At 45.7% G+C, this 27,653-nt stretch overlaps 1 long non-coding RNA gene across 1 annotated transcript in view; it reads right to left on the bottom strand.

Annotated features, from left to right (window-relative positions):
- LOC146821067 (uncharacterized) overlaps positions 1 to 18,260 on the bottom strand; it is a 344,858-nt gene extending 326,598 nt beyond the window's left edge. The window contains exon 1 of the long non-coding RNA XR_014962659.1: positions 18,070 to 18,260. This is a non-coding gene — a long non-coding RNA (uncharacterized LOC146821067). The remainder of the gene's footprint in view (positions 1 to 18,069) is intronic.
- Between the last annotated feature and the right edge of the window lie 9,393 nt (positions 18,261 to 27,653).

Below are 27,653 nucleotides of genomic sequence, written 5' to 3'. Positions count from 1 at the left end.
CAGGCTCGCGTACGTTGGAAGGTGCTAACCCTACCGTAGGAGAGGGGAGGGTATGATGTGTCGGATCTACAATTGTACTACCTTGTGGCCCGAAGCTGCTATGCCTTTGCATGGTTTCACCCGGATGCCAGGATCCCGTTTCTCTGCCCAGAGGCGTATTTTGTCCTTCCTGAGCAGTTGTCCACTGTATTGCCCAGGGGCGTTCCCAGAGACCCTAATGATATACAGATGGTGTCTACTTCCAGTTGGGCCTGGGATAAGCTGAGACAAGCCACCGGCGCCACCACACTATATTCCTCTGCCCTGCCTGTCCCCAACGCCCGCTGGCTGCCAATTACCAGTGAAAAACTGGTGCAGCGCACCTTGGCCAAATTTGATATCACCAAGCTGGGAGATTTGTACCCGTTAGACTTGGGGGTCTCTAGTTGGCACAGGTATGCACTTGTGACAAATAGGGACCCTCTCCTCTAGTCAGGGTAAGGGGGTACACTTCTAAAATAACCCCTGCTCACCCCCTTGGTAGCTTGGCACAAGCAGACAGGCTTATCTCAGAGGCAGTGTGTAAAGCATTTGTGAACACATACAGTAATCAAGTGACAACTACAAATGGACACCACACAGGTGTTATATAAAAAATAAGTATTCTTTATATAGATTTACCACAAGACCATTAAACGACAAAAACACTCAATACTGTTACTTTAGATGGTAGAATTTTGCTTAGTTCTCTTAAGTTCTTAAATGCGACACTTTAAGTCAATGTACCTTTTGGATGCGACACAAAGGGCAACAAAAGTGTTGCAACAATGTTAATGCGTTGAAGATTTTGGTGCAAAGAAATAAAGACGTGAAGATCTTCCAGATGCGGTACGCTTCTCCGATGTTGCGAGAATACTCGACTCGATGCTTCAGCTGCAGCGGCGACACACTTTACGCGATGCGACGACAGCGGCCTTGGCAGCGACACTCTTCTCCGACGTTTGCGAGACGCTTCCGCTCGATGCGATGTTGCAGCGGCGACACCCCTTTACGCGATGCAACAACAGCAGCTCCGACGGCGGCACGCTTCTCTGTGGATGCGAGGCGCTTTTCTTGATGCGGTGCAATGCGTCAGCTACGATGGCTGCGATGGCGACACGCTTCTTCGGCATTGCGAGACACTTCCTGGATGATGCGAGACACTTCCGCTCGATGCGATGCTGCAGCGGCGACACACTTTATGAGATGTGACGACAACAGCTCCGACGGTGGCACGCTTCTCCTTCTTGAGTCGCGCTTCCAGCTCCTTGCGACACGCAGTCCCTCAGAAGGCCCAACAACAGCAGCAGGCACTTCCAAAGAACTCTGGGGAGCTGGGGGGTGAAGTCTGTTGTTCCTGAGACTTCAGAAGGAGGCAAGCTCTTTTCCAAGCCTTCACAAGTTGAGCAAAAGTACACACAAAGTTCCTTTCTCCTCTCTTTGGCAGTAAGGCAACCACTGCAGGCCAATCCCCCAGGTTCCGGGATAGTTTCCTCCTCAGCTTCTTCTGGTTCCTCCCTCAGCAGAGGTTCTTCTTGTTTTCCCAAAGTGATCTAATTTCTTGGGATCAGGGTCCCAATACTTATACCCCAAAATCCTTTGTCCTTTGAGGGCAGAGGGGCCTTTGCCCAGTCCAAACCAGTTCTGGAGCACTCTGTTTACATGACTCCTGCTTTCCTTTCACAGTGCAGGGCAGAAACATCAGATGCCCCACAGGAGGTGGAGCCAGCATTGTGGAGGGAAAGCACAGCCCTGGAGCACTTTGTTGACATGATTCCTTCTCTCCTTTCACAGTGCAGGGCAGAGACATCAGACGCACCACAGGGGGTGGAGCCAGCACTGTGGGGGGCAGGCACTGTCCTATTCAGGTCCCAGGTGCAACTCCTCCCTCCCATCTAGATGCAGATCTCTCTATTCACCACTGGGCGGTCTCACCCTGTCTCCTGGAATTCCCCAACCCTGTCACTCAAACTCCAGACAAGGAATACACAACCTAGCAGAGAGGCAGGTTTGAATGGTTAGACAAGAAAATACCTACTTTCTAAAAGTGGTATTTTCAAACACAGAATGTTAAAACCAACTTCCCTAAAAGATGTATTTTATCATTCTGAGTTCAGGCATACTAAATTCGAATTTCTACCATGTTCCCTGAGTCAGTTAAGATTATAAAATGTAAAAACCAAACTGCCCATCCTGGCCTATGGAGAACAGGTAGCCTTGCAATAGTGAAAAACGAAAATGGCTGTAATTCACTATTAGAACATGCCACACACACCAGGGCATGTCCTACCTTATCCTTACAATGCACCCTGCCCTTGGGCCTACCATAGGGGCGTCTGATACGAAGAAAAGGGACTGGCAAGTGGGTGCACTTGCCCAGTCAGCATGACAGTACCAGACTGCATGCAGGCTCTGCAATGGCAGGCCTTAGACACACTTTTACAGGCTGCTTCTGTGGGTGGCACAACCAGTGCTGCAAGCCCACCAGCAGCATTTGGATTTACAAGCCCTGGGCACTCCTGGTGCACTGTACTAGGGTCTGACAGGTAAACCAAACCAACCAATCATAGAATCACTAATTCGTACAATAATTTACAATAGGGAAAGCATATGCACTTTAGCACTGATCAGCAGTGGTAAAGTGCCCAGAGTCATAAAACAGCCAACAATAGGTCAGAAAAAATATAGGAGGAAGGCAAAAAGTTCTGGGATGACCCTGCAAAAAGGGCCAAGCCCAACAGTACCCAGATGGACACATCTCGGTTTCAAATGATGTCCACTTTAACAATGTCATATTTATGGATAGTTTTATACTGGGTCGGATTCGGTCAGCTTTGCGCGCCACGCTACCTGGTCTTCCAATTGAACCAGACTTGTTCGCTCCTCTCTCGCTGATTATTGCGAGCGTGAGTGGGATTCATCTAATTTCTAAACTGTATAAGGCTTGCTCTGGGTTAAAACCGGTCAACGATGACAAGATCCCCAAAGATTGGGAGGAGGATTTAGGCCACCCCATCACTGGCGACCAGTGGGCTAAATACTGCGCAGTACCAAAAGAAATCTCTCTAAACAGCAAGCATAAATTACTCCACTTTAAGTTCCTGCGCAGAATATACATCACCCCTGCCAAAGCCCACAGACTGGATTCGTCTAGACCCCATAACTGCCGTAAATGCGCTGCCCCACATGCAGATTTTGCACATCTCACATGGACCTATCCAAAACTCCAGTCCTACTGGGAGGAGGTACACAGAACTTTGGGTGACATGATTGAGCTGTCCCTCGTCCCCACACCTGAAGTGGCATTACTGGGTTATGTGGTGAACTTCCCCAGAAGCGTTAGGTTTGTATCCCTCGGTTTGCTGCTGGTCAAAAGAGAAATAGCTCTCCACTGGGGACATAGGTCAGTCCCCACTTTGCAAGGCTGGCTGAATAGTCTGGCCTATTGTAACACTAACTGTGAAATATACTCCAGCATACTGCCTTGCTCCTCTCGTCCCAAAGACATTTGGGATCCATACAGATCTTATGTTGAAACTCTACGACAAGCCTCCGACTTTCAACTGGAACGGGTCATAGTCCCTGAGGGGGTGGGGTGATCGATTTCGAACTTCTTAAATGTTTGCTTTATATTGCTCCTTTGCTTCCCACAGTGTACGGGACTTTTTGATTATGTTGCCTCTTGAGACTGTTTTATGCGTGGACCTCCTGTTGGACAGTGGGTGTCTGCGTTCCGGGCGGTGGGACGAGCCTGCGGGACTGCATTCTTAAGCTCCGCTGAGATTCTTAATTTACAAGATGCATGACATGTTAACCTTTGTAATGATGTACTACGTACAATCTCTTTCTTTTTCAATTGTAATGACAGTGAACCACTATGCTTGAGTTACTATGCTGTACCAAAATGGTAAATAAAGTAAAAAAAAAAAACACATTCTAGTCAAGGTATGCTAGGACAAAGTTCCATGCTGCTTGCAGCGGGGCGCACAATGGCTTCTCCTTGAATGTGACACTGGGTACTTTTCTCTGTGTTCTCTGAAGAGATCTTCAACAGAAATTACATATAAAATTATTCACACCCAACTTTACACTCTAATGATAGCATAACTCACAAAGTAGTGAGTTTCACAATGTATGCTTTATATACAATTCTAAAATAACAATATGTAAACTTCACTTGAAGCAGCCTACACCTGCAATGAAGTTAGGAAAAATCTTGCAATGATGATAATGTCTGTGTTTTATCTTATGATTTGGCATAGTGGTGTGCCACAAGGTTTAAACAATTGCATTGGTATTAGGAAAAATTCCTGCATAACAGGGAGTAAAGGAAAGCATCATACAACAGTTCTTTGGCCGCGGTCCATGCAGGTAAGAGCGGGGGAGCCTGGTGGGGGTATTTCGACAGATGACAACAAAGGGAAATGAATTGTTTATTTAATTTTCTCTCGTGGTCATCTGTCGACTCCCTCCCCCATCCCAGCCCCACTGCTCTTACCTGCACGGGCCACGACTGCATTACTCTGCAAAGGAGTGTGTCCATTGATGTACCGACCTCGCAAAGTCACTGACAGAGTGGAATGGGACATGCGCTTTGGTTCAGGAGATAACATGTATCGCTGGCTTTAAGTTAGTGCACTTTTATTGCCTACATCGCACACCTCAGAGTTTCATACCATGTTCCCAACTAGATCAGAGTAATGCCTGGGATGTGTGGGGGCGGCCCAGCATCCTTATACATATGACATGGTCCTACATTAGGTTGGTCTCGACCGAAGTCGTGCACAAACAAGCTTCTGGGAGTGACAGCAATGTCCTTGGGGGTGTTTATTAAATACTGCTTTTTTTGTTGCATTTTTATACAGGACAAACTCACTTGAAGGTATTGGAGGCTTTACATGAGCACCAATTACATTACACAAGGGCACATTCATTTTTTGGTAGACAAGTGGGTATTAGGAGATTAGCTCAGAATCACAGGATGGTAAATCGACGTCGAGGCTCAAACGTGGTTTCCCAGTGCTAAAGTCGGCAGCTCTGACCGGTTCGCCACATTCTCTCCACTGCCCCGTTTTGATATAGGTATGAGCCCCACTCATACCTATATCAAAACGGGGCCAAAAGATATGGTTAGATTTGCATCCCTAGGAATGCTTTTGGCTAAGAGACGGAGAGACATTCATTGGATCTTCTCCGTTCCCCTGCAGCTGCCCTCCTGGAAGGCAGATCTGCATGAATGGGTCTTGGCCGAACTACGGAGGCTCAGTCAGGTACCACTAGATGAGAATGCAAACGGGGCCGCAGTATGTGGGAGGAAAGGACTTATGGATTTTTGGACACCCAGGCAGATCCCGGCCCCACCCCCATCAGAACCCACAAATCAAGACTTGATTACAAGAGCGTTGGGTAAAAGAGGCCATGTTTATTACAAATCTTCACACATAAACATGACAATATATAACAAATAAGATTCACATTCCACAAGATATAGATTTATCAAATTCGATCACAAAATGTATATTTACATTTAATCATAGCATTATGAACCATCAGCATAAATTACAGACTTAATTTACATACAAAGTATATTCACTATCACTCCAGCACCAAGGGGCCCTCTGGCTCACGTCCCCAACTAAGAACCACGCAAGGCGCATCCCACCTGCGTCCTTGAGAGGTGAGCCCCTGCCATCTGGTCCTTGTCCGCAACCCTAGGGACCCACCCCTCCACCACCAGGCTGCCCAAGGGGGCTCGTAGGGTATAACCAGGGGCCGCAGCCCCATGCCCTAGCTCGTAACCTGGCGCCCTTGCACCCAGCCGGTGTTCCCATTCTCTCTAGGGTGAGCTTACCGTCCCTCTCGCCCCCTCAGTGCTGGCCTAGGGAGTATGCAGAAGGACTCCCCTTAACAATGCAAGGCAATTTATGTGGCCTCCTTACCGCCACAAGGGCGACCAGCGCCAACCGGTCCTTCGCCCTCCTCGCCACAAGATAACTCCTACACCACCAAATTCCAAACCAGTGATATATCAGAATTGGAACACATGACCTTCCGGGACAGAGCCTGCAACCTTAGCCACTAGGCTACAGTGACTCATATCGATCCACAGGTCCAAGGCCATGTCAGACCCAAGTGCCATGAATGAACAAGTCTGAGTCCAAGTCAGACGTGTGCCCACATTGCAGTGTAACATATGATCCCCATGAGTAATTTGTGGGTGTATTCCCAAGCCAGCCACTGCTTCGGCACTTGACCGAACCATTAAAAAAGGCCCTTTACCATAGTCCTGCCCCCCCTCATGCTATGGCACTAATGGACCACGCTGTCCTGGACACGTCATACCCAACAGGGCAAATCTGGACCAGATGGCTTCCCTCACAGCCCTGTGTCCCAGCCCAACATATCATTGCCTCCTAAATGTAGAATAACCAAATCCAGGAACTGCAGTCCCCCATGGCACACAGAGCTTTCCACCAGCTGGCGAATGTGTGCGATCTGATGGCGCGACATCAACCAAATGAAAAGGGGGGGGGGGGGGACTCTCAACGCCCACCAGCTTCCACTTATGCAGCTAAATAGGCCCCCACCACCTCCTCCCCCCATCGCCGGTCCCAGCAGGAAGTGAGATCACATCTTGCCCAGGAAGAGATTCCCGCCGTCCCGTCAATGAATCCCCTGGCCCGGAGTCACGAGGGCGTGGCCGGGATCCCGGAGTTCCGTGCCCATATAGTGCGCTTTCCTAAAGTCTGTGCTTTTCCATTAGATATGGTGAGGAGTCCTGTTGCCACACAGAGGTGGGTCAGAGACGGTTAGCTAGTGGAGGTACCGGAAGGCTTTCAACAGAGAGGCCGGACGCAAAGGATGAGGGGCCCTGGCTGCCTTCGACCTCTGGGAGGGGTCTCTACGGGAATACCCGATGTATGCGTTATTACAACATTGCAGGCCCGGTTCTAGAGGGTGAGCCGGGTGGGCCAGGCCCACCCAAACTTGAGCCTGGCCCACCCAAACATGAATCTTGGCCCTGGCAGTGACATCAGCAAGGCCAACAGAAAATGGTCACTGCAATTTAAAACGTTCTCTGAACGTTATTTTCCTTCTTTCTTTAGGAGTTGCATGATTGGTCCTGGGCTCGCTCCCCCATTCACGCATCTGCATCTCCTATTAGAAAGGTGGGCTGTGTCCCCGCCCACTCATGCAGGTACAATAGGGGCATGGCGAAGGTGACAAATCCTTTCGTTGGCCCTGGATTTGTGTGCCTGCTGCGTGGATATTTAATTATTTTCAGCGCTGGTGAAGAGGAGTTTGTTTATGTGGGTTCATTTTCCTGACCCCTTGGGCTGCTTATCAGATGGGGCTGTGACAGAGTTTGCAAGGAGCAGGTAAGAGAGTGTGTGGCTATTGTTGCGTTTTTTTTATCTGTGTGCAAGACACATACTTGTGTGCGGTGTATATTTTATTTAAATCGTTTGTTTAAATCGTTAGTATCATTATCATGACTTGTTCTGCCAAGGAGGCAAGACAACTATTAAAATGTCCAGATAACTCTGGGGATTAATGATCCTGCAGGAGAGCAACCTTTTGTCTGTTTGTAGTTTTTAAATGCAGATAAACTGTAGTTAACGTGGATAGCTCAGTGGGTTACTGCCTTTGTCACAGAGATCCTTTGATTACTTGCAGTTCAGAAGTTACAGTGCCAACATAGGACAGTGACCTAAGGACTGTCATCAAAGACCTGCATTCAACCTAGAATGGTATAATTAGATTTTTTTATTTTTTATTGCTAGTTTGTTCAAATTTTCCCAGTCTTTCATAATTCTAATGTTGCAATAAAGAGTTTGTTTGGGCAGATATACATTCTAATCAGTAAAGCCAACCCCCAACCACTGGGGTATGCTTTAAATCCTGTGTTTGTGCTTCTCCAAACCTAACCCTCTCAAAACATATTGCCCAGCAGTATGGATGACATGTGATTCCTACACCTGGTAACCCTCATTAGCTTATGTGACAATCCCTATAGGCTGATTTACATACTTGTATGAGTCATTGTCTCTGCATAATGTGTGCGTGATGTAAAGTACTGTGACACCCTACACTACGAGTAGCGCTATACAACAAATAAAATGCATACGAGAGAGGGGCTACGGAGAGATGATGGGCACTGTTGCAGGGTGGCAATGAGGGAATCTGAGGGGGACATCATGGAGGGAGGGGCTATGGAGCGCTGAGGGGCACTGGTGGAGGGTGGCAATGAGGGAATCTGAGGAGGAGGTCATGGGGTGGAGCTACGGAGAGATGAGGGGCACTGGTGGAGGTTGTTTGTGAGGGAGTCTGAGGAGGAGGTCATGGGGAGGGGCTTTGGAGTGATGAGGGGCACTGGTGGAGGGTGGTAGGGAGGGAGTCTGAGGAGGAGGTCATGGGGAGGAGCTACGAAGAGATGAGGGGCACTGGTGGAGAGTGGTAGGGAGGGAGTCTGATGAGGAGGTCATGGGGAGGGGCTATGGAGCGATGAGGGGCACTGGTGGAGGGAGGTAGGGAGGGAGTCTGAGGAGGAGTTCATGAGGGGAAGAGGCTACGGCGAGATGAAGGGCAGTGTTGGAGGATGGCAATGAGGAAATCCAAGGAGGAGGGCATGAGGGGGAGGTGCTTTGAAGTGATGAGGGGCACTGGTTTCAAGGCTTTCGTTTAGTAATAGGGACTTCCTAAATCTTGAACGCTTTATAATATGCTGAACATTCAAGTACTTGTGTTGAAGCCTGGCCTGCTGGAATTCGAGGGTTTGCAGTTATGTCCAGACATTGCTCTTACTGCCTGGCCAGCTGGAATTCAAGGGTTTGCAGTTAGGTCCAAACCTTGGTCTTACTTTTAAATAACTCTCCACCTGCTCTGTGTACACACAGAAGCAATCCGTTGTATCATGCTGCCTGTTTGCAAGTACTTATGATGTAATCAGGGCTTGTAGGCTACCTCCATAAACGATAAATTGGGCCCGCAGTGGCCCACCCAAATGCGCCCTTGGCCCACCCAAATAAAAATTCCTGGAGCCGGGCCTGCAACATTGGCTTGTTTTCCTACTTCGAGGGCTCCGCCATTTTAATTGCACTTACCCACTACCTTATGTGATGCACTTCCCAGTGCCTGGTTCACAAACTGTATGCTGTTTGTTATGTAAAATGCGTACTGAAGCTGTAATCTGCTGCAAACCACGTCTATTGTTTAATGTTCTTTAATAGCTGCAAAATGAAAACTTTTCAGATAAAAAAAAGTGCTAAGCAATGAGCGTGCATACAATACAATTTTCATGAATGTTCTTGCCAGGTGCCGGCCCATCTGCTGGCAAGGAGGCGCGGTTAACAACAAGAGCTCCACGTCTGCAACCTGGTGCAAAAAGATACACGTAGGATGAAGCCAATCACCCTTTCCCACGGGTTCCGATTTCAAGGGCTCGCCCAGGCAGGATTCATTCTCCAATCAGGGCCACCAATATATTCTGAAGGGCGTATTAACGCCAAGGTCACTATAGAAGAAGAAAACCGATTCAGTGACGTACTTTATCTTTGCCCGCATTCACTTTGTACTGTTTATTGCAAAACTCGAGCCATCAAATGCCTCTGTCTTGTTAACTAACAAGGACACCCACAATGTCAAGGTGCAGTCAGCTGTAACAATTTCATCAGCATGCCACTATCAACTAAATGACTGTGCTTCATTTTAGTCCACGCCTTTATTGGCCCCGAGAATAACCTGCAACAGGAGAGGGTGATGGGTGAGCTCTGTCTGTCCCTATCTTGCGGGCGGGTAACATCATTACACTCCTCGTTCATCAGCTGTTACCATACAGTAAGGCTGGGCTGTATGACTTAACGCCGAAAACCGATCCTCTGGGCTGCATTCTGAACACTGTGGGAACGAAGAGGTTAAACAAACAGGTCACGGCAGAGGGCGGCCATGGCGGCCAGCTGAAGTCACCCATCACAGTAAACCACACGCGTGCAAGAGCCAGCACCGGCTCCTGTTGTGAGTGTGAGAGACACTGGCTTATAAGGAAGGGGTGCAGGCAGTAGCCATCTTGAACCCCCTCTCCCCTCGAGTGCAAACATGGGTGCCAGAGGACTGTATGACTTCAAAGACTGAATTTTCCTCTTAAAGAGGAAACTCCTTGCCAAAAAACTCTGCCCTATGTCAATTTGACATTGGTAGCATGCGGTGGCAAGGACCAAGACTTAATTTGCTAGTCCCGCCAAATTAATTACGTGCCTGCACGTCTGTGGTGGGTGGACCCTCCTTATGCACCAAGGGCCTTGTTATTGGGTCATATCAGGGTTCATTAGCCAGCCTTGTCTGCCCAGCTGCTCTTTCCTACCTGAAAATCGAGATGAATGGACAGGGCCTTGCAGCAATAGGAGGGGTAGCAACAGATTGGAGGTGCGCCTAGGAAGGTAGTCATTAGGTCTCTGCATCTTCAGTTAAGAGTCTTAAGATTGCCAGGACCTTTTTGTTGTCCTCTGGGTTTTTTCTCCATTTGGGACATTTTTAAGGAGACAAGTGCTACCTTTCAAATATACTGTTCTGTGCACGGTGGCACAGTGATAACTTGGAGGACGTGCCCTTTCTTCGGGTAGTCTAGAAGGGGACTCAACAGATAATACAAGCTTCCAGCCCTTGACAAGAGGTATGGGCGGACATAAATAGGGCCTGACATATCTGAATCCCCTCAGGCCTCTTTGTCATATGGAATGTTGGGCACATGGACACTGCCATTTGTCAATTCTAGGTCACCACTGTTGTTTTTTTCACATGCAGCTGAAATCTGCCGTTCTGACCTCCTCGAAAGGTTTACTGGGTGTTTTAGTTAGTCACAGAAGACACGCCTTTTAAGACTCCAGTCTTTGGCTACTGACTGTTGCTCCAGTCTCTGAGGTAGGCAGTGCTTAAAATGGGCCGGTACTGTCTGGTACTGAGTACCAGCACTTTTTTATTTTGAGAGGGAGAGTACCGGCACTTCTCAAGAGAAATGCTATACTTTTAATTGGAGAGTTACGGCACTTCTCAGAAACAAGCAGGTACTCTGCTACAGAGTACCTGCACTTCTATTTTTCCATTTCCAGCACTGGATGTAAGTGATATGGTCAGCCTGCATGATTCCTTTTATGGTTAGGCTCTGCTCAGACTTGACTGGAAGTGTTAGTCAGTAAGAGATATGAGGTAGCTTCTGAGTGGCCTCTGCATGATGTGACAAATATTTCCTATTAAGAGAAGACTGTATGGGAAAATCTATTGCATCTGTTGTGTGAACTCCAATTGGAAGTGTGTACATTTCAGCAACCTTCTGAATCTCGCACACTACTTACCCAGTCTAGGCCACTCTGCAAACTAACATTCTGCCAACTTCCTACTTATCCACTGGATGAACTTCAAGCCCTCTTAGGAGTACGAGGTGAGCAACAAGTTCAACTGTACAATGCACTAGAATACACTCTGTTCCACACTGATTTGTGACTTCGGATGCTCCTGCTAGCCAACTGTTCACCCAAACCCACTACTATCAATGCATTTTGAGAGGACTTACTTGCTTACTTAGCAGACCTGCCAACTCACATTGTGACAGCGTGCCACATAATATCGGTACTATTCACACGACCCAGTGAAGAGCGGACATCACATGTCGAACACAAGGTTAACCAGAAATACCACAAACAAAAATTAGGGCTACTGATCCTGAGGAGAAAGAGGAGATATCAACAGGTTGTACAGGACTCGGGCATATGCACGGTGGCAGTCAACAGGACTGTTTCATGTTGCCCTCACACATTCCAAAGGGATGTCTTGCTTTATCATAGGGCTATTGCTTCTCGTTGGGCCGGCACTGCAAGGGTCACTTTGGCGGAGACCTTTTATTGGTATGCCGTATGATGAATGCAAGGTAGAGTCTAGGTGGAGTGGTGTCTCATGTGTGATGATGTGGGTTAAAACTGGTCAGGGAGGCCACCAACTACTTTTAATAACTGGACCTCCCTGTGAGATTAAAAACATTTATAGGTAAATACTACAAATAGGGTCATAGAGTAGTCTGATGTGAGTTACTCACATCAGACTACCAGTGTACTTTATGACCCCGTGCCTGACTCATAGCCCTGCCACCTCTCCATTGCCCCACCCCTCAAAGGCCTATCAATGAATGCTCAGCAGTGAGGATCTCACAAACACGCCCTTTTCTCCTGGTCCTTGCGCCTTCCTCTCTCTCTAGGCGCAGACACTGCAATTATTTTCAAGGTTGTCAGGTCTGGGTGAGGCAGAATGGCAATTTAAACACATTAGATATCACATGCTTAATATTTACGTTCCTACCATGGTCAGACTGGCCTGTAGGGCAACCAGACAGGGGCCAATGGGCTGGTCTGAAAAGTCACTGTGTAAGCCTGTTTAGGTCTCGCCTGACCCAGTGCATGCGCTGGTCTGGCGAGACTTATTTAGAGGGCTCCAAAAAGTGCTACCAGGCCAGCCTGGAGCTACAGTGCATGTGCGCGGGGGCGTGCGCCGTGCTTTACCGCGACTACTTTCACTCTAGCGGCCACACGGCCGTTTTGATGTTTGATCATGATCGCGATCACTTTTACTTTCGCGGCTGCACGGCCGCTTTGCATAGCCAATAGGTCTTGCTTTTGGGACCTTATAAGTATTTAGTTATGCAACTGTTGCATGGCTAAACACTTATAAGGTCCCAAAGGCGCGACCTATTGGCTATGCCAATGCTTGTTTTGAACTGTTTGTGGCCTATTATATTCACAGGGGCTTCCCCAACTCGGGGGAGCCATACATATGGCGGCAAGCTGTGGCCCAAACCAGAGGTTGAGGTCACAGAGGGATTGGCTGGCAGAGGCTTGATCCTGGATGCTTTGGAGCGCTTCCGGATTCATTTCAGGAGTGCCGCGGCCCCGCCAATAAAAGGCATCACAAGGCGGTGAGCGAGTCTCTTTTTCCCTCTCGCCACCTTGCAAGCAGGATGCAAATCCAGGAGCTTTGACCCCTTGCGACCCCCGCATGGATGGTTTTCTGTTAGTCTCTCTTCTCTCCCTTCTTGATTGCAGGTCCGTCATGCTCTTCTGCGAACTCTGCATCCACAGCTCCCAACAGGTGCCTCCAGGAGCCGCACAGGCTCGAGAGCTTCTCATCCAACCTGAAGTGCAATTCGTGCTGCTCTGCACTCTGTGGCACTCGGTGGCAGCTCCAGTGGCGCGCAGGGCTGTGGAGGTGAGGGTGCATAGGGGGGCCTAGAGCATATGTTATTTTTGGGGCTAAAGGCTGATTAACTGGTGCCCTTCACATGCTGGGTTGGTAACTGGTGAAGCATAGTGTTTTGCCACAGGGTTTTTCAGTCCTTTTTTGGCGCATCAGTATTAGGAGGTGCATTTGCTTGTGGTGCACTGCATTTTAGGGATTGAACTTGGTTGTAGTAATTTTAATTTTCGCACCAGTTTCTGTGCATTCTTCCTAGCTCCAGCGGAGTTGTATTTGGCCAGGTTGAGACTTAAATTTTGGGCTGATTCCAACAGACAGGTTCTTGTTGGGCTTTTTGTGGTTTGCTATAGAGCGCTTTGCGCCACCGGCTGCGGCTTTGTGGGCAGCGTTTTTGTCTGGTGTAAGTCTAGGCCAGTTGAAGGATACAGAGTGGTGCAAAAAAGGGTTTCAAGCGCACAAGCGGAGGTCGATATGGAGGAGTTGATGCGCAGGTTGGATGCAATAGACAAGATTTTGTCCCTTTTGCGCCTGCAGGCCCCTGACGGCCAATCTTGTGAATCTGTGGCTCCGGCACAGAGGCCTAGGAGACCTGGGTTGCACCCAGAACAGCATTTCCCCTGGTTAAGAAGTAGGGTAGAAGTCAGGGACCCGCTAGGGAAAGAAGTGTGACTCCTGGGGTATCCACTTGCAAATGCAGCCAATGCCAACAATGTAGTTGCACAAGGGGGGTTTCTGCTGTGATGGTTATGGGGCAGTGGGGCATTGCACGTTGGTCCAGTGACACAGGTGGCGCAGGGGAGGACAAGTCTTCGTACCTCACTCTCCAGCTGCATACCCCCATGGTACCAGTAGTGGTGGGGGCTTCCCGCTGTCTCATGAAACGACTACAACATGTATAGGGCATCAGTGCCAAGCATTGGGATGGGCGATGTCCATTCTTAACATGGTCAGTTGGGCAGGCATGTACCGTTGGATATAAAAAAAATTGGAAAAGGAGTAATGTTCACATGTGTGGATTAATTGTGGATAGGCCCGAAAGGGAGGAGGACAAGAGGTGCAAAGAGTGCTCCCATTCTAGGGGTTGGGGACACTGGCCTTGCAAAAAGAGTGTGGAGACATTACAGAATAGGGTGAAAGGATTCACGATTTCACAAGCTATGATAGCCAAGCATTTTTCGAACGTAGGTGCGCAATTGGCATGGTACCAGAATAGAATAGTGTGCCCACATGATGAGTTTGGTGGAACGGCCTGAAGGGACCTCGATAAAGAGTTTGGAGGAATTAAGGCCAGAAGGTCCACGCTGACATGGGATCAGATAGACGTGAATACCTGATTACGCTTTATGTTTTATTCTGTTGTGGGCCCGTGTTTTTTTACTTTTGATGTCTCTGATGTTAGCACAGACATCGCCTGTAGCAAGCAGAAAAACATTTTCTCACATATTTTATAAACAACATCTCAAAAGCGTGTCTTAACAAGTTCAAAATGGCCCCAATTTGCAAATGTAGGTCACCTTTTTAGCTATCCGATTGGCTAATGGGGGGGCTTTTTGATTCTGTTGCCCGGGCCTACTTTCTATCCCAGTCAGACCCTGGTTCTCTCCCCAGAATGTAATTTCTCATAGCCTTCCAATGCGCTAAAATAACAAAAGGTCATTTTTTTTATACTTCAGAATGAGTCTGTGGACAATAATGGGGCAACACTCTTTAACGCCAAAGTGGATTGAACCCTCAAAAGAATGCTAACGTGCATAGTGTACACTGAAAGGTAGTATTTAAAATCAAAATCTTCAGCCACAGTATAGAGGTATAAATCAGTTGCACCACCTTTGTTAATTGTAATTATACACCCATTGGTAAATCGATACAATTATTTATCAATGAATTACAAACCAGATCACTTTAATTCATGACATTGATTGACCACGACACCTTGCATGAGTCAAATATTCATACTTCAAACTTTTCCTTTCTTGGTCAATAATAGAAGGATTATAGAAAAGACCTCAACCAAGAAAGTGATTGCGTGTTTTAAATATAGAGCAATGAGCGCTGTTGAGACATTTGAAACGTATTAAAAATCTACACAAAATTGTCACATGCGATATTCTGACACCAGTCCACATGTAAAGTTTAAGTCTATGAAACCATTGCATTAATTATTTCCAATATTTCTTTATAGTTTTCCAGAGAGACTGCGGATATGAACTCCTAGCTCTTGCTCATCAGATCTTTTTTGTTAACGAGAATTTACTGATCGTCGTTGCTTTTTCAAAAAAATGTCTCAGTTACGCTCAGTTGTGTTTGTTGACAAGTTTCAACCCCTAAAGGCTTTCGGAGCCTCCTCCAGACTCTGAGCCCGTGCTATTTGTTAAAGGAAAAAATATAGCCTTTTATTGATGGGCTGAAAAGTGATTCAAAATGGCAGCCGATGTTCCTTTCTCAGTATACATCTCAAAAGGATTAGAAGACTTCTGCCACAATGTGACGCTATACTGGTGTCTTTGGGGGAGAAGGAATAGTTTTACGAGGCATATCATGTGTGTTGTACGAAACATAAATGTCGTGTGAACGGAACGCAGAAGAGACTGCATACCTCAAGGGGATTGCTCACACTTCGTTAATTGGTGCGGTTTCTGCAAAGAGCAAAGGATTTGCATATTTTTGAGTAACAAAAGAAGTTATGTGGCACAGAATGGTTAGTCGGAACCGGTGTCATGCTGTTAAGAGCCCCCTTTCCGTTTAGAAGTGCAGTCTCCCCTCTTTTGGCGGTATTGCCACTGTTGTTGATCGCCCAGCTGGTGTTTTCTTCACAGGACGTTGACGGGCCGGGGTTAATTTTGGGGAACGCCCCTTGTGACGGTGTTAGTCTTGTAGCTTCCTAGGCTGTCGCCCACCATCGATGGTGCGGGTCGGTTATTGTTGTGTCTTGTACAGACTGTCTAGTGTTCAGCGAGGGCGCACTTGGAGTTGCGTCTTTGGGAGAATGATGCCCACCGACAAAGGCCTGTGGCGTCGTAGTTGTTCACCCCGGGTTTCAGAAAGAGCACTGTTGTTGCGTCACACTAGCGTAAGGCACACCTACGGTCATATAGTAGTATGTTCCTTTATGCTGACTGTAGTCTTTACAGCCACCTGGGCGATATTGTTTCTGATCAAGGAACGTTAATTACTTCGTACCTCTGGGAATTGTAGTCATAGAGGCTGTGTTCGCATCACTGAAACCTACTCAGGTTCTGATTGGAGGTAATATGGCCTTCTCTTGGTTGCACACTTGTTCATGCTTTGGCCACATCCTCTTGTGCTCATTTGTGCTAAATGTGTTTTTGGGCACACAGGGAGCTATAGTCTATGCCACTTGGTACAACTGGGAATTATAGTCCGAGACACCGCATCCTTCCATATGTTGATTCAGCATGTGTGTCCTGGGGCCTAGCACCATAGGCATCTGGCCTTATGGGAATTTTAAATAGTTGCGATTATGTGGTGAAAGTTTACGACAAATATGAAAAATATTTTACCACCCTAATGTTGCTAGCTTGCTATATTTGGGTCTCTTGGCCTTGTTTTTTTTTTTAAATATATGTGTGCTTATATGGTGACATGCAAAAGACACACAATCGATGGACGGAATGCAGAACAAATCAAAACATTCACACGCAGTCAAGAGATCTGGGTTAACTCCACTCTTTTGCTCACCATGCCCTGTTTAGACCCATCCATAGGAAAATCAGTCTTGACCCTGTGCCTCATGGGAACAGTCCAGCCCGAACTGCCATGCCAGGTCCTCCCTGGACCTGATACAAGCATCCTTGGACCGGCTTTGGGGTTTCACCCCTCTTCAGCCAGGATAGCTTGAATCCATACAGGCGCGCAACACCCATTGGACTCACAGGGCTTTCGTTAAGGCCATTGCATATAGTGTCCTCAGATGGAACACTATATGCAGGGCGGCCAGTGTAAGTATGTGCCAGTGGAGTAACAAATTATGCAGCAAGAAAATGCAAATTATGCAGCGTAATCTGGCACATTTCGAAGCAGCATTACTTCACTGTTTTGCCATGTTTACAGCTGTTAACTGTTTATTGGCAAATGTTTCGCCTCTTTATTTTCAGTATAACACCTACATTCAGCAATCAGCAGCTAAAAGATGACCTGCCACTACTCAGCAACACATTTTGTAGCATTTTAGTAACTTTTTGATCAGTTGTACTAGACACATTTTTATCTTTTAAAACTTGCGAATAGTGCTAAAAATGATGGATTATGTGGCAAGTGAGGCAAATCCATAAGTAAGTGCAGCATGTGAAAATGTCGGGGACAAAGAATCGCATAATTTAAGTGGTCCCGACTATATTCACTGGTCTTAACAAAACGTCAGCGCTGGAGAATATCAGAAAGTTCATCCAGAACCAGACAAAACACTAGTAACAAACTTCCATTATAAAATCTGCGTTGTGGTATAGCGATGCACTAATGAGGATGAACTTGCTGTGATTTACTTTAAAAATTAAAATATATCGTGTGAGACATTTGTTCTAATTACACAAGCCTTCTGAAACGTGCTTTGATTCTCTCTTGCGGGTTAGGGGCACGTGATATATTTCGTTCCTCATGAATTTGTTTCACCCCCCTCCCCACAACTGTTTATTTTCACATTGGCAACAAAACCTTCATACCCGGCGGTAGGTTCAAATATGACGTAAGTTAGCCAGCATACCAATAAGGTTTGGTCGAGGGAGAGTGCGTGGTGGCCTCTAGGACTAAGGGCATTTTTTTCTGTAACCTTTAATTCTTTTATTTTTTATTACATACCCTTCTGTTTTTCTTTATAACACACGCAGTGTTGCTTTCTTCTCGAGCTTTCCACCTTTCACTTAGTACAACAATTTCAAGTGGTTGAATCTGTAAATCGCCAGTCATCAGAAAGCAGGTGTTCCCCTCTCCACAGATCCCTTCATCAATTGTCAACCGTCTCGAGCCAGTGCCCTTAAAGAAACAACTGGTACACAGAGGCAGAAGGGGACTGAGGGGACTGAAGGCACGGAACAAAAAGTGGCTATCGCAAGGAATATCATTTTCCCGAAGCAGCAATGCTTTGAAGTCTGAAACAATGAATCAAACAAGGCCTGGAGGGATACCACACCTCACCTGCTGCACGGCTTCCGTAATGACCCGTGCGGCTCCTCATTGGATGAACACACCACGCCTACTGCACGGCTTCCGTAATGACGCCGGCCGGCTACTCATGGGATGCACACACTACGCCTGCTGCACGGCTTCCGTAATGACGCCGGGCGGCTACTCATGGGATGACCACACTACGCCTGCTGTACGGCTTCCGTAATGACGCGGTGCGGCTCTGCGCCGCTTCGGAGCCGCATTTAATGAAAGATGCAAATAAATGAAGGAGTGTTCTCATTGATGAGGATCACGGCCTGAGATTGAAATAGCACCCAGTTGAAACCAACGCTCCCAACTCTCTGATGGCATCAAGCAAGCGAAGCAAGTTAACCCAACTCTCCCTAGAAGAGTGCCCTTGTTTCTTCCATCCAAGCACCTATCCATTCATCCTTCCATCCAACTGCTATCCACCAATTATTACCTTTACATTCTATCATTCATGCATTCATTCTGTCATCCATCATTCAGTCTTTCCCACATCCATATATTTATCCATCCAACCTTTGACTTACACATACATCCTAAAGCCTTTCCTCCTTCAATAGATCCTTTTAGCCAGCCATCCATCCATCCATCCATCCACCACATTTCCATTAACACTGCCATGTTTTTATCCATCCAACTCTCACCTTCTCAGATTTCCAAATCCTTTCAGCCATCCACCCACTTATCCGTTCACCTACCTTTCCACTCATTCATACGTTGTATAATTCTTCCTACCTTTCTTTCAACCTTCCTTAATTTAACATTTCCATCTTTCCATGCTTTTTTCCCTTTTCTATCAGCCCATGTTTATTTCTTCCTTATAAGATTAATCATGAGCTTTTGTTCACCGAGTTACACAGTAGAGGCACATAAAGAGTCTCGTCCCCACTGTAGCCGGTAAAGCAGGGGTCCCTGATGAGAACTTCAGATGGAGAGCAGAATGCTCTCCCTACATGATGCAGTATTTCAAAATATGGGCCTTTATACAATCTGGCTACTAATCTCTTACAACTTCTATGCTACAGCATCCTGTTTAGGTCAGCTGTCACTCAAAAGGGGACAGTTTCTACAAAGAGTCATTGTCACTGCAGCAAACAAAGGGAGAGAACAGAGCACCACCTCATCTATTATGATACTAAGCCAACGCACGCACGCACGCTTGCCTAGTGTGACGTCAAGCATAGGTTCTACTGGAAGGACACCATTCCAGTACAAAGTACTTTGCTTAGACATAGTTTAAAACTTTACCCGCTCTGTATTTGTGCTGGACATTACAGCAATCATGCAAAGTTAGAAAAGTTTCTAGAATGCTCAGTTTTTCTCAAACTTTAGCCCTTCCTCAATATATTCATAATTCATAATTTTTGGGCGCAAAGCCTTGTCCACCTCAATAGAAACTTCCAGAATCCTCAGCAATCCACAAAATTCCTACCACCCAGAGTTGCCCCACTTGTGCCGATAAAAACACTGCACCATTTATATGGTTGGTCCACTTAGTGCCCACGACAGGAACGGATCAAACTAAGGTTAGTGAGAGTACCTGCGCAAAGGGCTCCCATTAAACCTGGTTTGATCTATTCCTGTCCCGGGCACTAGACCCAGCCACACACGTGGAGCAGCATTTTTATTGGAACAAGTGGGGAAATGCTGGGTGGTAGGAATTTTATGAATTCCTGCGGCTTCCGAGAGTTTCCATCACAGAAATGTTAGGAAAATAAGTGATTTCAGGTAAAGTTTGAGGTTTGCAGGGCATTCTGGGTAAGAAAACCTCATGGGTCACCACCCTGAAATCCCCTGGGTGTCTAGTTTTGAAAAATGTGCAGGTTTGTTAGGTTTCCCTATGTGTCGACTGAGCTAGGACCTAAAATCCACAGCTACCCACTTTGCAAAAAAGTGTCAGTTTTGAGTGGAAAAATGTGATGTGTCCATGTTGCATTTTGGGCTGTTTCCTGCAGCAGGCACTAGGCCTACCCACACAAGTGAAGTACCATTTTTATTAGAAGACTTGGTGGAATGCTGGGCCGGGGGAAGTTTGTGGCTCCCCACAGACTCCGGAACGTTCCATTACAAAAATGTGAGGAAAATGTGTTTCTTAGTGAAAGTTTGAGGTTTGCAAGGAATTCTAGGTAACACAACCTGGTGAGGGCCACACAAGTCAACCCATCCTTAAATTTCCCTAGGTGGCCACTTAAAAAAAATGTACAGGTTTGCTAGGTTTCCCTAGGTGCTATCTGAGATAGAGCCCCAAATCCACAACTACCCACCTTGCAAAAAAAGGTCAGTTTTGAGTGGAAAAATGTGATGTCGTTATGTTGCGTTTTGGGCGGTTTACTGTTACGGGTACTAGGCCTGTCCACACAAGTGAGGTACCATTGTAATCAGGAGACTTGAGAGAATGGTGGGTAGAAGGAAATGTGTGGCTTCCTGCAGTTTACCAGAACTGTACATAACAAAAATGTGAGGAAAATGTGTTTTTTTAGTCAAAGTTTGAGGTTTGCAAGAGATATTGGGTAGAAATACCTGGTGAGAGACACACAAGTCACCCCACCTTGGAGTCCCCTAGGTGTCTAGTTTAAAAAATGTAAATGTTTGCTAGGTTTCCCTAGGTGTCAGCTGAGCTAAGGCCCAAAATCCAAAGCTACCCACACTGGGGAAAAAAGGCAAGTTTTATAGTGGAAAAATGTGACGCACCCGTGAGGTGGTTTGGCCTGTTTCCTGTCACTGGCTCTAGGCCTACCCACACAAGTGAGGTGCATTTGTATTGGAAGACTGTGGGAGCATAGAATAGTAGAAGATTTGTTATTACCAATTGCATTTCGCTGCATTTGTGCCTTCCAAATGTAAGCCAGAGTGTAAGAAAGAAGACCTTTTGCAATACAACCCTCTAAATCTTATGCAAGTACGGGTATCCAGAATTTCAGAGATATACAAATAACTACTGCCCCTATACTCCACATCTTATGCCAATTAAAAAAAGACATAGGTTTTCTTGATACCCAATTTTTTGCTCTACATATTTCACCACATGAATTGATTTATACTTGGTACACAATGAACAAGCATTTACAATGCAATGGTCTCGGCATTGGTAAAGTTAGAGCTATTGCCATTGCTCATGACATTATTTTTGTTTATGTTTTTGTTTTTAAAACATGTAAAGAAACGGCATTGTTATTTACAATGTCAATAGCTTAATCACTCTCAAATGCGAGACCTATTGCATTTGCACCCACACACAGAGCCACCTACACACACACTGCTCCCTGTTCCCTTATGGAACAAGTTCCTCAAGAAGCAGCAATAATTATTTTTCATCTAGTAGTACCTTTAGCTTTAAAGTCCTGTACTTTGGGATCTGCCTGTTTGTTATTCCAGGTTACTGCAGGATCCGGTATCTGGCATGTTTGGGACACGCTAACAACACAACTTCCAAAACCCTTATCTACCCCCGCCCACTCACTACTCCTGCTGGAGTGGGTGCAGCAGCGGAGTCGCAAATCAACAAGGGATGGATGGAAACAGAGTGGCCATTTTAAAGGGTGTATTGCATAACTTTACATATTCTTACAGTTAGACAATTTTTATTTAATTAAATGTTACTTTCACAAAAATAATACACACATTGTTTGTACTAAAGGAAGCTAATTTCTTTTAACAGTGATAAAAGTGGAATGACGTGCTTTTAAGCTCAAGACATTAATAAACCCTCATGCTGTATGGCAATTATAGTTTCAATTTTCGTTGTGAGAATAATTCTAAACAAAAAATGATGTGCTACAGGCGGCATTCCGTCAAAACGGCTTCCTCTTGTTTAAGCTACACTTTAAATCCAAAATGGCAATGAGATGGTGACGTTGCAAGAGCCTTCATGCGGGGAAGGAGAGCGAAGAGAAGGAAGAGCTGCAATAAGCTGGCATGTATTTAAAATGCGCGCAAACTCCAAATTAAAATAATTAAACCTGCGATGATGAAAATAAAAGCAGGTGTGAACTTAAAAGGCAGTGTCCTCCAAAATAAAATAATGAAACCCGCAATGGTGAAAATGAAAGTGGGCGTGCACTTAAAAGGCGTGTGGCATCCAACAAAGTTTGGTTACACATGCGACCTTGTGTCAGCTGAGTGGCGAGCGTGTTTCACTCTAGAGCATTTCAATTTTTAGCATTCTCCTGACAAGTGCGGCAGATGGCTTGCTTTTTTTATGCACAGTGCAGTGTTTCGCGCTGCACTCTCCCCGCGAGCTACATTACCTGAAGGTGTGTAATGGTTTTCAATAGCAAGTGCTCCCTGTTCCCTTATGGAACAAGCTCCTCAAGAAGCATCAATAATTATTTTTCATCTAGTAGTACCTTTAGCTTTAAAGTCCGGTACTTTGGGATCTGCCTGTTTGTTATTCCAGGTTACTGCAGGAGCCGGTATCTGGCATGTTTGGGACACGCTAACAACACAACTTCCAAAACCCTTATCTACCCCCGCCCACTCACTACTCCTGCTGGAGTGGGTGCAGCAGCGGAGTCGCAAATCAACAAGGGATGGATGGAAACAGAGCGGCCATTTTAAAGGGTGTATTACGTAACTTTACATATTCTTAAAGTTAGACAATTTTTATTTAATTAAATGTTACTTTCACAAAAATAATACACACATTGTTTGTACTAAAGAAAGCAAATTTCTTTTAACAGTGATAAAAGTGGAATGACGTGCTTTTAAGCTCAAGACATTAATAAACCCTCATGCTGTATGGCAATTATAGTTTCAATTTTCGTTGTGAGAATAATTCTAAACAAAAAATGATGTGCTACAGGCAGCATTCCGTCAAAACGGCTTCCTCTTGTTTAAGCTACGCTTTAAATCCAAAATGGCAATGAGATGGTGACGTTGCAAGAGCCTTCATGCGGGGAAGGAGAGCGAAGAGAAGGAAGAGCTGCAATAAGCTGGCATGTATTTAAAATGCGCGCAAACTCCAAATTAAAATAATTAAACCTGCGATGGTGAAAATAAAAGCAGGTGTGAACTTAAAAGGCAGTGGCCTCCAAAATAAAATAATGAAACCCGCAATAGTGAAAATGAAAGTGGGCGTGCACTTAAAAGGCGTGTGGCATCCAACAAAGTTTGGTTACACATGCTACCTTGTGTCAGCTGAGTGGCGAGCGTGTTTCACTCTAGAGCATTCTGTTGCGAGGCGTGCCTACCTTGGAGTCGTTCTCTCTCCTCAGAGCTCCCTGCGCTCATCTCCCTGCCATTACTGCGGGAGTGTAATTCAATCAGCAGCAAAGTGATTAAAGTGAGCCACAGGCGTGGGAGGAGTCTGCTTTGGAGGAAAGCCAGTAAACAACATTTCAAGCACACGAGCCGAGGCAATGTAAAACAAGGGGAGTTCGACAACAGTTCAAACTCCCCCCCCCACCCCCAATGAGAAACAAGGCAGAGCAAAAGGCACACCACCGCCTTTCTCCGAGGCAGAGCAGAAATGCCTCGGAGAAAGGCAGCGGCATTTTCGGATTCGGGGGAGTGTTTGTCTTTTCTCTCCTCCAGCCATTGGCTGGAGGAGAGAATGAGACTTCTTGCAAAAAACACGCCCCCCGATCCGAAAAGGACGGGGCCTGATCGGAATGACTGACCTCTTCTCCAATGGCTGGCCAGCATTCAAGAGGCCAGCCAATGGAGAACAGGGGAGAAGAGGGGTGGGTTCAAGCCCCTCTTCTCCAAGTCATTAAATCTCGCGAGCGAGACTGCGCAAGCGCAGCCTTCGCTAGCCGAGACCTAAAAATCAATGTATGTTTCAGCTCAGTTGTTGGCTCTGGGTACCTACAAACCCTACATATACCCCAACCAGAAGGGTCTAGTGGACATAATGGTATATTGCTTTTGTAAATCGGCCATGGTGACAAAAAGTTACAGATGAAAAGGTTGTCACAAATGGCTGTTTTGTCCTACTTTTTTTCGTTATTTCTTTAGTTAGTTTCTTTGGGAAAACCTTACAGTATTTACACATATGACCCCATACTGAATTTGGAATGTTGTCTACTTTTCAGAACTCTATAGTTTTCCTGGATCACCTATTGGTTTCATATTAGTTTCCACCACAAACTTGAACTAGGTTGAGAGCACAAAAAATAGGAAAAATTGGCTACCTGTTTGAAAAATGCAAAAACTGTTGAAAAAAGTAGTTTTTTTTCATTCGGCTCTGCATGTTCCTGAAAGTTAGGAAAATGGTGACTTTAGCACAGTAAACCGTTGGTTGATGCCATTTTTAGGAAAAATACAGGCAATTCTTTTCCAGAGCACTTTTGTCCTATTTTTTCCCAAAAAACTTTAGCTATATTTTTCCTATATTCTCAGTGCCCTCCAAGGAAATCCAGAAACCCTGGATAGCTTTAGAATCTCCAGGATGCTGGCAAAAGAGGATGCAAATTTAGTGGGGATACCTTATGTGTGAAAAGTTATAGAGCCCTCACATGAACTACCTCAAATGGACAAAAAAGGGCTCAGACGTATTTGGAAGAGGTGGGGCAGCAGTTAAGGGTTAAGAGTAACACATTACTTTGTCAAAAGGCCTATATAGCGCATTTCACCAACTGTAATGCCATTTGACATGCTTGTTTAAAGTACAAATTGCATAAAATACATCAAAATAGTGACACCTGTTATATAATGGCATATCAGAAAATTTCTAAAAATAAATTCTAGCACACATTAAACAGCAGATGGGAATGGAATTACACCGACTTTTCAAATGTTATATGTTTTATACGCCATATCATCTGACATGCTCTTTTGTACATTGGGTAAGGGAAGAACAATTACTAAGAGCGAGATAAAGACAAAAGAGAGAGCTAAGCAAAACATGTAGAAAGAGAGTGTGAAAGATGAAATGGAGAGAGAGAGTAAAGGAAAAGAGTGAGAAGCTAACGCGAGTCAGTGAGAAAGAGAAGGAAGAAAGAAAACAAGTGGGAGAAACAGAAAAAGGAGGTGAATTCAAAGAGGCAGGAGGAGACAGGCACAGCGTCTGAAAGAGAGATGAGAAAAGCAGCGGGAAAAGAGAAGGAGAAACAGAGAAAGGGATTCATGAGAGAGATAGAAAGAGGGAGAGCGAGAAAGAGGAAGGAGGAAGGGGAAGATAGAGATAGAGACAGAAGAAAGAACAACAAATAGAGGTGGGGTGGACAGAGCTGAAAGAGAGGGATAGAAAAAGGGATGAGCGAGAAAGACAGGTCAAGAGGGAGAGAGAGAAAGTGTGAGGATATTGTGAAGAAAATAATAAGGGGAGAATGGGAGAGAGAAAAGCAGAGGAAAATGCAAAAAAAAGGGAGTGGGAGGAAAGAGAAAGGAAGAGTAAAAAATAAAGGGAGAAGAGGGAGAGACAAAAAGAAATGGAGAATACAAAAAAAGAGGTGAACATGCAGAGAGAAGGGAAGAACGAGCAAAATAAAATGGAGGAGAGATACAAAGGAAGAGAGAGGAGAGAGAGAGACTGAAAGAATGAGAAAACAATGGAGAGAGACAGAAAGAGTGAGAGAGGAAAGAGAAAAAGAGAGAGGGAGGTTGACAGAACATAAGGGAGCAAGAGAGAGAATGAGGGAAGGTATAGAGAGACAGGAGAGAGAAAAAGAAACTGAGGAAGGAGAGGGAGAAAGAGAGCGACTGCGGGAAAAAGGAGGAAAGAGATGAGAATAAGTGAGGAGAGGAAATGGGAGAGAGAGAACAATTAGAAGGGCGGAGCGAGAAATAAGGAGCAAGAGAGCGGAGAAAATCTCATAGAAAGGTGAGTGAGGGCTAGTGGAAAGTGTGTGAGAGAAACGGGGAGATATAGAGAGCGAGAAGGAGAGAGAGGGACGGCGAAATGAAAAGAGCATGGAGTAAATTTACCAAAGGCCACTGATAATCAGGAGTGATTTTATCACAGTGCTGATTCATTGTCTACCCAACAGCCTCCTGTTTGCTGCTAAAAGGAAGGGCAATGGCAATTACTGTAAAGTACAGAAAGGAATCATGGAGTCTAGGGCCCCTTTACATTTCTGTTGCTTCTGCTAATGCTTTTAGCGCTTCCCTGCTGCCAGGGGTTATTTTCCAGTTTGAACCGATGTAAAGAGTAGTTGTTAATTGGACTTGGTCACCTGTAGGATGAATGTCTGCTATAAATCAAGCATGTGACCGATCTGCAGTTAACACACACAAAGATCTCAGCCGCAAGGCCCCAAAGTCAGTCAGTTATCTTTCTGACACTGTAACTACATACTTAATGTGTAGTTTCTCCAACAAAGGGAAAACATTTTGGTGCACTGTTACAAAAGGAATAGTTCAAATAATTGCACAACAATGCATTACCAGTCCATTTTTAGGTCGAGCATGGGCAGCGCATGTGCTGCTCTGCAAGGTATGCTGTATTCAGGTATGGACTTGAAGCTCTGCCCACTCTCCGCCCATCTTTTCAATTGGCTGCTGTGACTGTCCTTCGTAAATGTTGGCTTTTGATTTGTTAATAGGCTTATTAGACCCTCCTTAGTATCTCCCTGTCTTCTTTTGTAACCTCCCATCAGGACTGGACCTTTTACGTGTGTCCTTACGGTATTGCTTGCATTAGACCTTTGGGAGAACTCTTTGCCTAATTAATCTAAAGAGCACTGGTGGGACCCCAGCTTTAGCAATGGCAGCTGTTTTTTTATTGGTATTTGCAGCGTGCTGTGCGCGCTTTCACTTTGCTTAATGGGCGTCGGCTATAATTTAAATATGACCCCCCGGCACGGATGCCGCGGAAGCGGACGCTGTGTTAATTAGAGAAATCTCCAGATGCTTTTAGGGGTGCAAACGAACAGAGGAGCTGAGACAAGGTGTGTAATAGAGCAGAGAAACTGCCATTATGACGCAGTGCGTGGGCTGGCAAGGTGTAAGGGAACAGGGCGTGATTCCAGGACGCAGGAAGCCAGGGTCTGAAGAGATGTGACCTGGGACAGAGGCTTGTCATATTGTACATATTTCAAATAGACATTTCAAATCACAAAACAATGTTGAAAATAAATTCAGTGACTGTTGTTTGATGATGTACTATGTTTCAACACTTTTGGCAATAAGTTAAATAACTTTAATATATGTTTTCGCAATTGATTTCACAGATTCCTTAGGTTTGCCTCATTAGTTCTGGCATTTCCCCTTGGTCTCAGAATATTTGGAATACTTCTAAATCATACTCACCAAGGCCACTATCTGTATATCTTGATTGTTTATTAATGTCC

Source organism: Triturus cristatus, chromosome 6 (genome assembly GCF_964204655.1).
Source record: "Triturus cristatus chromosome 6, aTriCri1.1, whole genome shotgun sequence".
Taxonomy (NCBI): domain Eukaryota; kingdom Metazoa; phylum Chordata; class Amphibia; order Caudata; family Salamandridae; genus Triturus; species Triturus cristatus.
Note: the sequence above shows the minus strand (reverse complement) of the source record. Positions and strands in the feature narration are given on the sequence as shown.